Here is a 12,006-nt window from a genome sequence, read left to right on the forward strand (position 1 = left end):
AACCATGCTATTCAATCAATTACTCAAGACATTAAACATATCAAAGGATATTTGTCTCCTGTTGAAAGAGGCTAATGGTTAATATCATTAATAATTCAATAAACACACTAAGTAAAATACTATCAAATAACCAAGGTCAATTGAATAAAGGGAAACTAGGCTACAACACGGTAACTCAATACCAAAAATGTCTTAAACTAAAAATAATTATAACTGTTAAGCTGAATATGATAATATACTTGATGCTATACTATACTAGAATACCAACTTAAACTAGACTAATAAACAATCTTCTCAGATCTGTCTTAAGAAACTAAAATTCTATGTAAATACCAGATACAGGAGATCTCTGTAATACTTATGCACTCTTGTGCCCTTTGCCAATTGGCATCAACAGGTCCTTGCGAGAGAGAGACACACACACACACACACACACACACACACACACACACAGCGCCAAGCGCATGCTTGGGGCGCTCTGGTGGCGCCACGAGGGCGGCAGGCAGGCTGCCGTGCTTGAGGTGGCAAAATCCCTAGAGCCGCCTCTGCATACACACTTACACACACAAAGTATAAACACTAGTAAGACTGGTATGTAGAAAAATTATTAGAGGAACACAGTACTTTTAGGCTTGGGCTACACTACAATCTTATGTCAGTATAACTGTGTTGCTCAAGAGTGCGGATTTTCTACACCTGTGAGCAACAGTTACACCACCTGAACTCCTGGTGTAGAAAGCCCTATGTTGACAGGATACCTGCTCCTGTTGACACAGCTACCACCTTTTCAGGAGGTGGAGTACCTATGCTGAGGGGAGAAGCTCTCTCATTGGTGTAGTTAGCGTCCTCCTTCACTAAGTGCTACAGTAGCACTACTGCAGCACTATGTGTAGATAATCCCTTAGTAATTGGAATAAACAAGAGTAAGCCTGTAGCAATATAATGTACCACATCCAAAATAGAAATGAGGCACATTTAGAGTGTAAGGTATTAACATGTTACATAAGTCTATAGTTATAAACATACCCCATGATTAAAATAAGTATATTCTAATATTTACAGCACACATATACAAAAACTGAAGTGAGGTTTTGAAGTAAGCTTTGCTCACTCTCATATACAGTATATAGTATAATATTACAAGGGACAGAGATCTAAGGATGCTTCTCTCACTGGCAGGCAATTCTCACTCCTGCATGCAAAAACAGCACATCTGCAAGAGAAGTAAGTGTGTAAGACACAGGGCAGAGTAGAATAGTGATATAACTAAGCTGCTAGTTCTCAGTAGCTCTTAAAGTTAAGAATTAAATTTTGACAAGACAATAGAACAAAAAATAACCATCAAACAGTGAATTCTTACAAAGGCTAACACCATACTATACAACTCCAGATTTTTGGAAATACAGAGCAAGAGAGTTATGAGCTCAAGGTTACTTCTTTAAGCAATGGCAAAATAGCTTTAGTAAGCGGCTACAGATCAGCGTTAATATACAAACATGCAAATCTTATTTCCTTTCAATTACATTGGTCTTTAGGTGAAAAACAAACAACTGAATTTAGGCACAAGTATTTAGTTACAATGCATTAGTTTTAAATCCTGTAACTCAGTCCAATTATCGTAAGGCTATGTTAAAGCTCTATTTTCCCGATTTCTAGTATAATCTTTCTTGGTATTTATTTGGAATCAGTATATACTAGTATCTATGAAAGTTAAATTTATTAATTTGGAATTTTAATGTGAGGGTCCAGAACAATGGTCTGGATTTATGGAACAACAATCTGAACTAGAAGGAAGTTCAAGATTCTAGAAAGGTGGTATTTCTGCTTTCCAGGCCAGTTTCTGGCCTCCTTCAAAGCATAAAACATCCCTATGGCATTTTAGCAATACATATTGACTTAAGTCGTCTTATGCTTTAGAGCAAAGTGGAATGTATCTTCCTTTTGTTGTCCAGGGAGTGATATGGTGAGGATTTCGTCTTATATTTGATCTTCAGGAAAACTCTTTCTTTTCAAAGGCTGCTTATATTTGGGACTTTGGGCCATTAGATTCCAAAACTCAGGTTCCTGTTTGTAATGAACTTTTAGTTAAAATAACATTTCTTTTTGGGAACAAAGTCTCTGCACACTGCTAACATGAATAGGGGAGGAATCTTCTTGGGTCAGGATTGGGACACCTCAGTTTTAGGAACCTCAGGTGAATAGAAATGGATCTCTTAGTTGGAGCGAGAACAATGAACTGGGATTTTGCAACACTTTGAGTTCTCTCTTGTAGTAGGGGGCTGGACTGAATCCAAAAAGGGAACAGTTTGTTTCTAGCATACTCCCTTTGGGCAATCCAAGATTTTGGGATGTATGTAGATCAGGTTGCAGATAATAAATTTGTCAGCAGCACAAGTCAAAGTATCACTTCATATTTCCTACCCATCCAGCTTTGCATCCTCATCTTGGAACTCCTTAATTTCTTCTTTAGCGTTGTTCATTAAAATATACACTAACAGAATTGTTTAAAAGTCTTTTTTTTTGCTCAACTGTCTGTTGCTATTTCTTCTTGAACCATAAACAATAGGATAAATGTTTTCTCATATTACAGTTTATTTCCAATTAGGTTGATGTATTAGCTCAGTATTATAGCTTCAGAGTAGGAGTTTAAGCACAAAGGAAAGGTAGATGAGTAAATTAGTCTTTCTTGACTACTGGATTTGGTGGGATATCAAGAGGGGACAATTAGCTATCTGTTCTCACAAATATATTTCTTCTCTGAATGTAATTGATAAAATTCCTAGTTACAGAGGAATCTATAGCACAAGAAAGAGGAAAAAGGCAAGTAAACAGTGTTTATAACAGTTGAGGTTAATGGAAGGGTGATTCTGCATTTAGCTTGGCTCCGTGAAGGTTCGGTGCTCTCTATATATTCCCTTATACTATAACTTTATCACTTTTAAGTGAAAAAATATCAAAATTACATACGCAGGGGCCTAATGTAATTCTTTAGAACCCACAGCCTACTTTAGCCTACACTATGCAGAGAGAGATTTTTCAGTCTCTGGGGAACAGGAGGCCTCTGTGATACAGGGAACTGTACCTTTTCAGTGGGGTATCTTCCTAGGCAGGAATTCTGGGGGAGAGTGTTGCAAGAAACCCACATTCTGTAGCTATGGCTAGGGGAGAAGCTCTCCCACCAATATTGTGCTGTGCACACTACCACTGATGTCAATGTAACTTATGTCGCTCAGGAGTGTGTATTTTTTTCACAGCCCTGAGTGACATACATTTTGCTGGCATAAGTGGTGGTATAGACATGGCCTCAGTAAGAAGAGTTTCTGTTCTGGTGGAGCTTTTAGCTGCTCCTTTCTTCTACTCAGGTTATTTTGATTCATTTCTATTTACTCCTGGTACCATGAGGTGTTCAGAAATCTCTCTGCACCCAAGGGGCTTGCTTGAAAGACATTCTCTTTAGTCAGTGATTCAGTTCCAAGTGTCTCTTCATATCAAAGTATGGAAGATAACTGGAAGAGATTAAGCAGAGCTTCACTCTGTATCTGCAAGTAATGAGTGCCGGTGAAAAGAGAAAACAGTTGGAAGGTAGCCTTATTTTTCTGCTAATAACAGGTTCTGATTCACTTGATGTGTTTGACAGTTTTCAGTTAACTCAAGCAGAGGAGGCTAATTATGAAACTATTACAGAAACTTAGGGAGTATTGCACTCCATGGAAAAAATGAAACATATCAGAGAAGGTTTTAACCTGAGGGTGCAAAAATAAAGTGAAGCCGTAGTCTAGGTTTGTTGCGGTGTATAAAAAATGAAATTAAAATGGTAAACTATCAGTTTAAATGCTCATGGATTTCCTCATCTGGCTTGCAGGCTAGGGGGCTCTGTATGGAAGTGTGTGATCAGAGAGTAAATCTGCAGAAATCTAGAATAAAGTGAGGTAAATTGTGCCTCTCTGTTTTATGGCGTACTCTGCCTTGTGTGTCTTGTTTTTTTGGTTCCTGTGTGCTATCGATTTGAATGTTAAGACATAAAGTAGTGTTACTTTGCAAGAGTATTTCATGTTTTATTGAACCTTCTCCGACTTCCAAGGGGGAGGAAGATAAGGGACACTGAACTGGCTGTTTTAACTGAGAAGGTCTCAGTCAAGCAACTGTCACCACTGGATAAGACAATCAAGCCCAAGGACATACCACTACCAGAACAAACAGATTCACTTCCTCCTGAACCAGTAGTGTTGATATGTCAAGGGAGACCTCGAAGTCTAAGTGACAGTGGAAGACACTTGAGAGTTTAATTGAATGCTGATAGTAAGTTTAGTTGCTAGCCTGGTTATAAGTATTTGGAATTGTGTGTGGAATTACATAAAATATTGGTTGTTGACTATTAAATTTTGGCTGGGAAAGGAAGAAGTGATATTGGGCACTGTAGCTTTAAATGATTTCGCTTCTCAGACAGGAAGAGTGGGGAGGGGACACTGCAGAAACTCATATTCTGTTATGAAGAGGCAGGTGGAGTTGTGTCACTGAATAAAGAGGATTGCCTTCAAGCACGTTGGTGATCAGTCACCTAGCTGGTAGACAAGATTAAGGTTTGGGCCTTAATCCAGTTCTATGTCCATGTGACTCCAATTATTTCAGCTGTGTTAAAGTCAGGGCCGGCTCTGGCTTTTTTGCTGCCCCAAGCGCAAAAAAAAAAAAAGGGGGCGGGGGGAGCAGCCGGAGTGGCAAAGCAGGGGGGAAAAAAACCACGGCACAGCCAGAGCGGCAAAGTGGGAGGGGGAGGGAACAGCGCGGCCGGCAAAGCAGGGGGAAAAAAAAACAAAAAAACCCTACAGGGCGGCCGGAGCCAGGGTGCAAGGGGACTTCCTGTGCTGCAGAGTGTGCGCCCGGTCTAATGGGAGGGGGAAAGAGAGACGGGGGGGGGGGGTGGCCAGGGCTTCAGCGGCACACTCGCCCCGCGGCCCCAACTGCCGCACCGCCTGCCAGGAGGGCTCTGTGCCACTCCTGTCGGCTGGGAGGGAAGGACGTGGGCTGCCCTGCCGAGTTTGCTGCAGGGCGCTCCCATCCTCTGCCCCCTACAGGGCAGCCAGATCAGGGAACCAAAAAAAAAAAACCTGCCATGCCGCCCTAGGATTGGGCGGAATGCCACCCCAAGCACAAGCTTGCTCGGCTGGTGCCTGGAGCCAGCCCTGGTTAAAGTTGAGGAACACAATGGAGAAGCAGGCATGCTGTTCCTGATTTTCTTCTCACTTATATTGGTGCAATTCCAGAGTAACTCCGCTGAAGAAAGTTTTCACTGGTGTGAAATCAAAATCAGGCCCATTATTTTTATATTTGATTACTATATTGTAGTTTGCATAATTTACTTATCTTGGAAATAAAGTATTTAATGTTGTTACTTTTTGTATTAACCATGTTGTACAAAAAGAACGCATTTTACTGAAGCATTCTTTTTAGACTAAATTATTAAATAACATGGAGTTTACCTGTTGAATGTGATAAAGTAAGACAATAGGGACACTTAATTCTGCAGTGAAGACATAGCCTAATTTGAGTTATCTGCCCTCATGTTAACTACTCTTGAGTTAGCCTAGCTCAAGTGAGAGCAACCACACTGAAATAACACTTGAACAACATACAGTGATTGTGGAAGACTCTGATTTGTGCTAAATTTGAGCTGTAGTCAGTACCCCCAGCCAGTTTGAGTAAAAAGCACCACCACACTCAGGTCAAGGAATTTTGTGTGTGGATCAGACTAAAGTCAGGGGCAACACTTGACTTAAGTGTGAGTTAACTCTCCATTGAGGACAAGGGCTTATCATTTCACTTGATCATTGCCTGTTAGGTTCACACCCTCTGGGGCACCTGGCATTGGCCACTGTTGGTAGACAGGATCCTGGGCTGGATGGACCTTTGGTCTGACCCAGTATGGCCCTTCTTATATTCTTATGAAATCTGAATACTTTTACTGGGTTTAGAAAAAATAAAAGGCTAATTTGTTTTTACATAATTTGACTTGTCTGATATAATAGCACAGAGCCATTAGGAAGGGCATCGGGATCAGGTCTGGATCGGTTCTATTCAATATCTTCATCAATGATTTAGATAATGGCATGGAGAGTACACTCATAAAGTTTGTGGATGATACCAAGCTGGGAGGGGTTGCAAGTAATTTGGAGGATAGGATTAAAATTCATACTGATCTGGACAAACTAGAGACATAGTCTGAAGTAAATAGGATGAAATTGAATAAGGACAAATTGAAAGTACTTCACTCAGGAAGGAACAAACAGTTGCACACACACAAAATAGGAACTGACTGCCTAGGAAGGAGTACTGCAGAAAGGGATCTGGGGCTCATAGTGGGTCACTGTTGGGGGGGGTGGGAAGCAAACATCATTCTGGGATGCATTAGCAGGAGTGTTGTAAGCAAGACACAAGGAGTAATTTTTCCACTATCCTTTGCCCTAATTAGGCCTCAGCTGGAGAATTGTGTCCAGTTCTGGGTACAACATTTCAGGAAAGATTTAGACAAATTGGAGAAAGTCCAGAGAAGAGCAACAAAAATGATTAAAGATCTAGAAATCATGATCTATGAGGGAAGATTGAAAAAACTGGGTTTGTTTAGTCTGGAGAAGAGAAGACTGAGGGGGGACATGATAATAGATTCAAGTACCTAAAAGATTATTACAGGGAGGAGGGAGAAAAATTGTTCTTGTTAACCTCTGAGGATCGGACAAGAAGCAATGGGCTTAAATGCAGTAAGGTGGTTTAGGTTGGACATTAGGAAAAACTTCCTGTCAGGGTAGTTAAGCACTGGAATAAATTGCCTAGGGAGGTTGTGGAATCTCCATCACTGGAAATTTTTAAGAGCAGGTTAGAAAAACACCTGTCAGGGATGGTCTAGGTAATACTTAGTCCTGATTTGCGTGCAGGGGACTGGACCAGAAGACCTCTTAAGGTCCCTTCCAGTCAGGGGCGGCTCCAGGCCCCAGCACGCCAAGCGCGTGCTTGGGATGGCATGCCGCGGGGGGCGCTCTGCTGGTCACCGGGAGGGCGGCAGGCGGCTCTGGTGGACCTCCCGCAGGCATGCCTGCAGGAGGTCCTCCAAAGCCGCGGGACCAGTGGACCGTGGGACCAGCGGACCCTCCGCAGGCACGCCTGCGGGAGGTCCACTGGAGCCGCTTGCCGTCCTCCCGGCAACCGGCAGAGCGCCCCCTGCGGCATGCCACCCTGCTTGGGGCGGCGAAATGTCTAGAGCCGCCCCTGCTTCCAGTCCCACGATTCTATGTTTCTATGGTTATTCATAGGGAAAAGGATGTAGTAGGAAACTTTGCCTAAGGCCCATTCCTGCAACTTGTTTCTTTGAAGTAAGAGAGGCTCCACATAATTTCAGGGTGCCCTTGTGTGGAGTTCATTTCAGGATGGGACCCTTACTGTGGATGACTGTTCCTCTCTCTTTGTAGGTGAACTGGAGACTTTGATATGACCCACATCATTGTGAGTGCCTCCAAATTTAATACAAAATCAAAACCAATTCTTTCTCTCTTCCCCACCCATGCCACATCCCCCCCTGAAGTAATGGCTGGGAAGATAGCAAACAATCCTCATGCCCAGATTTATTAAATGGGGAAAAAAGCATAAAACTCTTGTCTTTCAAACTTAGGTTTAATTCAGGATGTATGTGCCATTTCTGTACATGTTAAACCACCTACTGCTGTATGCTGATGGGCAAGTCAGTCAGGTATATTCTGCATATGATTTTTTTTCCTGTTCCTGAACTATGTTGTGAAAATGTGTGATGGTGAAAAATACACTTGTTTGTTTGTTTGAACTAAACATTTCAAGGTCTGGGTATAACAAACACACACTCATGCTCCTTTAACTTGGCACTATACAGTATGTGATTTTGTGTATGATAAAAGGAATGTGCAAAACATGTTGTGACACCCGAAGTAAGCAATAGCTAACCAGTGGAAGGGTTCTTATGGGGAAAAAATGACTTACTTGGTAGGTTAACAATGTTTTTGCTTGGGATGCAACTTTTTATATATGTTCTAAGAAATGTGAGTTATGCTCATGTTGATTTTCATTTGCTGCCTAATAGTTTCTGACTGAACAATTCACTGAAAATATTGTGTCTGTTCTTTCTAGACCTGAATTTTGTGATATTCAATCTCATTGCCTACAGTGGTTTTCCTACAAAATATTCTGAAGTACTTCTAACGTATTTTGTCCCGCTAATTTGTTGAATGGCAGAAGTACAACATTCTGTACTTCTAGGCCAAACCTTTCTTAAAATCCTTTAAGGATTAATACAAAGTGCGTGTGTTTGTGAGGGAGGGAGAGAAATATATGCAAAGCTGGCACAATCTTTTCCTTCTAATCTTACCATGTACCTCATCTTTATAGGTGCAATACAAGCCATCCTGCAATGAAGGGGGTATGTCTATTTAAGGGGATATTTTTTCCCCCTTGAAAGTCAATTTCGATTCTGCTCTTTCACCATGAGGTGTCTGAATAGAGATCAAACCATTACTGTCTCTTGGGAGAAAATTGCATCACTTGCATAATATTCAGTTTCAATAGGGAAAAGTTTTATTTCTGTTGAATTTTGGTCAACAGTGTTTTGAGAAGCCATAGGATCAGTCAGCCTTGTTTTATTATTCTGTGGGTCAGTGTGATATTTTTCCCCATGTATTCTCCTTTTTCTCTTAAATTTCAGGAAATATTAAATTTGATCCACAAGCTATTAGAATAATAGAATCATAGAATATCAGGGTTGGAAGGGACCTCGAGAGGTCATCTAGTCCAACCCCTTGCTCAAAGCAGGACCAATTCCCAACTAAATCATCCCAGCCAGGGCTTTGTCAAGCCTGACCTTAAAAACCTTGAAGGAAGGAAATTCCACCTCCTCCCTAGGTAACCCATTCCAGTAACATATTCATCATACTGACTAATACTTATGGGAACTGGTGCCAAAACACTAAAATAAAACTTTAACTGTTTTGCACGAAAGAGAGAGACTGGTGCACCAGATCAAAAATGTATTTCCAAACATAAATAAAAAATAATTGTATTGTAGTCATGACAATGTACTCTAGTACTATAATAATTATTACTTATCAAGTTTATTACATAAAATAAGAAACAATCTCTACCCCCAAAGAGCTTGCAATCTAAATAAAGAAGAGAAAGGGTAGGGGAAAAAAAGAAAATATACAAGAGAGCAAATGATGTGATGGTAGCAAACGTTATGTTAGCTCCATTTTAGTTTTGGTTTCCATTTGTTATATACAGCCTTTCAGTGGGCTTATGTTAGGAGGGGATTAGCTAGGTGGAAAGACAAAGAAATGGAGGAGTCTGGAGGGGGGTGGGGGTGGGGAGGGAAGAGAACAAATATTTGCTTCAAACTGTGCAGAGTGAAAAGTGCAGAAAATAGTGTGATGACATCACCAGTGTCCACCAGTCACTGCCTCAACTGTTTTCTGCAGCTGCCTTGTGCTGGCTCCGTCTCTGGCTGGCTTCTCCCTGCAATTTCTTTCCAAAAGCCCATAGGGCTGTGAGAGGGGCAAAATGTCTCATGACTCCAAGTAGGCCTAGATGTGAGATCTCCCGTAAACAGTTCTGGGCCTGGGGTGCTGCATGGGAGCATGGCCCCGAGCCCCATTTTGCCCCTCCTACAGTGCATTAGTACTAGAGGGGTACTAATTAATCACAGCTTTGTTTCTCTCTCTGTCCATGTATTATTAACTATGTATTAAGCTATGACAGAACTATGAAACCCATTTCTGAAAAAAGTCATGGGGAAACTTTTAAAGGCACAAAGTGCAGTTAACTACCCAGCTGCTCACTCTCACTAATTTTTAAAAATATATAAACATTTGTTTTTTATGGTGGATTACTGCCAGAAGACTGCAGAAAGAGTACATTTCTTAAGGTTGGTGTTGAACAGAGGGTGGTGGGATGATGCTCAGTCCAGCTCCTTTGAAGTCGATGGAATCCTTTGTACCGATTTCATTGACAGTTGAATCAACCCCCTTTTGCACAAGCTAGGCATTATCACATCATCTAGCACTAATTTTGAGTAACCAAGTATTTGCATTTTACTTTTCTAAGATTTTCTTCATCAGTGGCTATTAGCCAGGTTGGTCAGGGATGGTGTCCCTAGCCTCTGTTTGCCAGAAGCTGAGATTGGGTGACAGAGGATGGATCACTTGATGGTTACCTGTTCTGTTCATTCCCTCTGGGGCACCTGGAGTTGGCCACTGTCGGAAGACAGGATACTGGGCTAGATGGGCCTTTGATATGACCCAGTATGGCCGTTCTTATGTTCCTAACCTGGCATGAAATGAGTATGACAGTGAAATATGTTTCTTAGTGTTTTAGAATATAAAAAGGATGGCAAAACAAAGTTTTAGTCATTTTTTCATCCTTTCTTTGGTCCTTATCAATATCAAAATATTGGTATTGGTAAGCAGCCCTTAGTTCTCAAAATGAATATAAAGAGTTGCTACTTGGTAGCAAGCTTATGTTAAATACTGATATTCATAAGAAGGTGTGAAGGCTAATTAGACAAGAGGCACAAGGCATGTTTATATAAAGTCGTAAAATGACTGTTCTATTAACTTTCTATCAAGCTGACTTCTATAGGTGTAGCAAGTAAACAGCCAAGAATACAAACTTATATAAATTTGTTGGTATTACTTAGCATATGTATTAAGAGGAAAGAATACTTTTGAATATTTATCTGAAATGTGTCTTATAACGTGACAAACATTTGAAGGACATCTGGAGCTATGACTTGTGTGCACTACTTTTTCCTTGTATTAAGGGAATCTAAGACTTTTATGTCTTTGTTCCCAATAAAAGCAGCAAAGAGTCCTGTGGCACCTTATAGACTAACGGACGTATTGGAGCATGATGCATGCATCTGACGAAGTGGGCATTCACCCACGAAAGCTCATGCTCCAATACACCCGTTAGTCTATAAGGTGCCACAGGACTATTTGCTGCTTTTACAGATCCAGACTAACACAGCTACCCCTCTGATACTTTGTTCCCAATGTTTGTCTTTATTAATGTTTTGCAGCATTATACTTAATTTCTTGAGCTGTGTTAGTCAGAATTGATTTCACTGAAGAATCATTTTAAAATTTATGTATTTATTTATTAAGCACTAGCAATATGACCACAACTGCACAAGACACAGAAAAATTGGTGACTGCAAAAGCAATGACTAGTATGGCAAGGGGCACACTAAAAGAACCTAGATATATAGACAGATGGTCTCTGTAGTCTCAGTAGATGGGTGTCCCCAAATGGATACAATGAAAGATTCTATTTTTGAATACTTGTTTTGGGGTGTGGGAGGATAATAGGAGGGGCAGTCAGTATGCTAAGAAGGGGCTGCTGGACAACCAGACTGTGCTGTTACCTGGCAGGTACTGCAAGCTCAGTGCCCAGCTGAGCAGAAGCTTTGATTTCCACTAGCTGAGCCTCCACTATTGAGTTCCCACTCACTCACCAGACTAAAACTCCAGCCTCTTCCAAGAAAGTAGAAGGGCAAGAGGAGTCCTACAACCTTGATGTGTGGAGAGAAAGAAAAGGGAAGAATCCGTGGCCCCCCACTTACTATCCCTCAGTTTTTCTTAGACTGCAAAAGAGAGAGAGAGAGAGATGACTGCCTGCTATTGCGGGCTCTCTGGGAGTCAGATAATAGATTTCTCTCTTCTTTTGATTGGGAGTTGGATAGGAAGGAACTCCAAGACTATTTAAACACTGTGTTAATTTACAGCTCTTCTGCTCACCAGCTCAGCCCTGAAAAATGGATTCTCAACAGCTCTCCACCCTCAGACTAGGCCCTTTTCCCCAACCACAGTTAAATTGCAATAGCTAGAACGAGTGCCCGAGGTGAGACATGGGTATAGGATGGACTTTAATGGGGTGAGTGAGGTGGGGATTTAAGGCACGTGGAGGTCAGAAAATAGTTTGGGAAAGAAAGAAGAGGAGTGA

At 41.3% G+C, this 12,006-nt stretch overlaps 1 protein-coding gene across 9 annotated transcripts in view; it reads left to right on the forward strand.

Moving 5' to 3' along the window:
- Window positions 1-12,006, forward strand: part of CSMD1 (CUB and Sushi multiple domains 1) — a 1,616,238-nt gene that overhangs the window by 208,155 nt on the left and 1,396,077 nt on the right. The gene's annotated exons all lie outside the window — the stretch shown is intronic.

Source organism: Mauremys reevesii, linkage group 3 (genome assembly GCF_016161935.1).
Source record: "Mauremys reevesii isolate NIE-2019 linkage group 3, ASM1616193v1, whole genome shotgun sequence".
NCBI lineage: Eukaryota > Metazoa > Chordata > Testudines > Geoemydidae > Mauremys > Mauremys reevesii.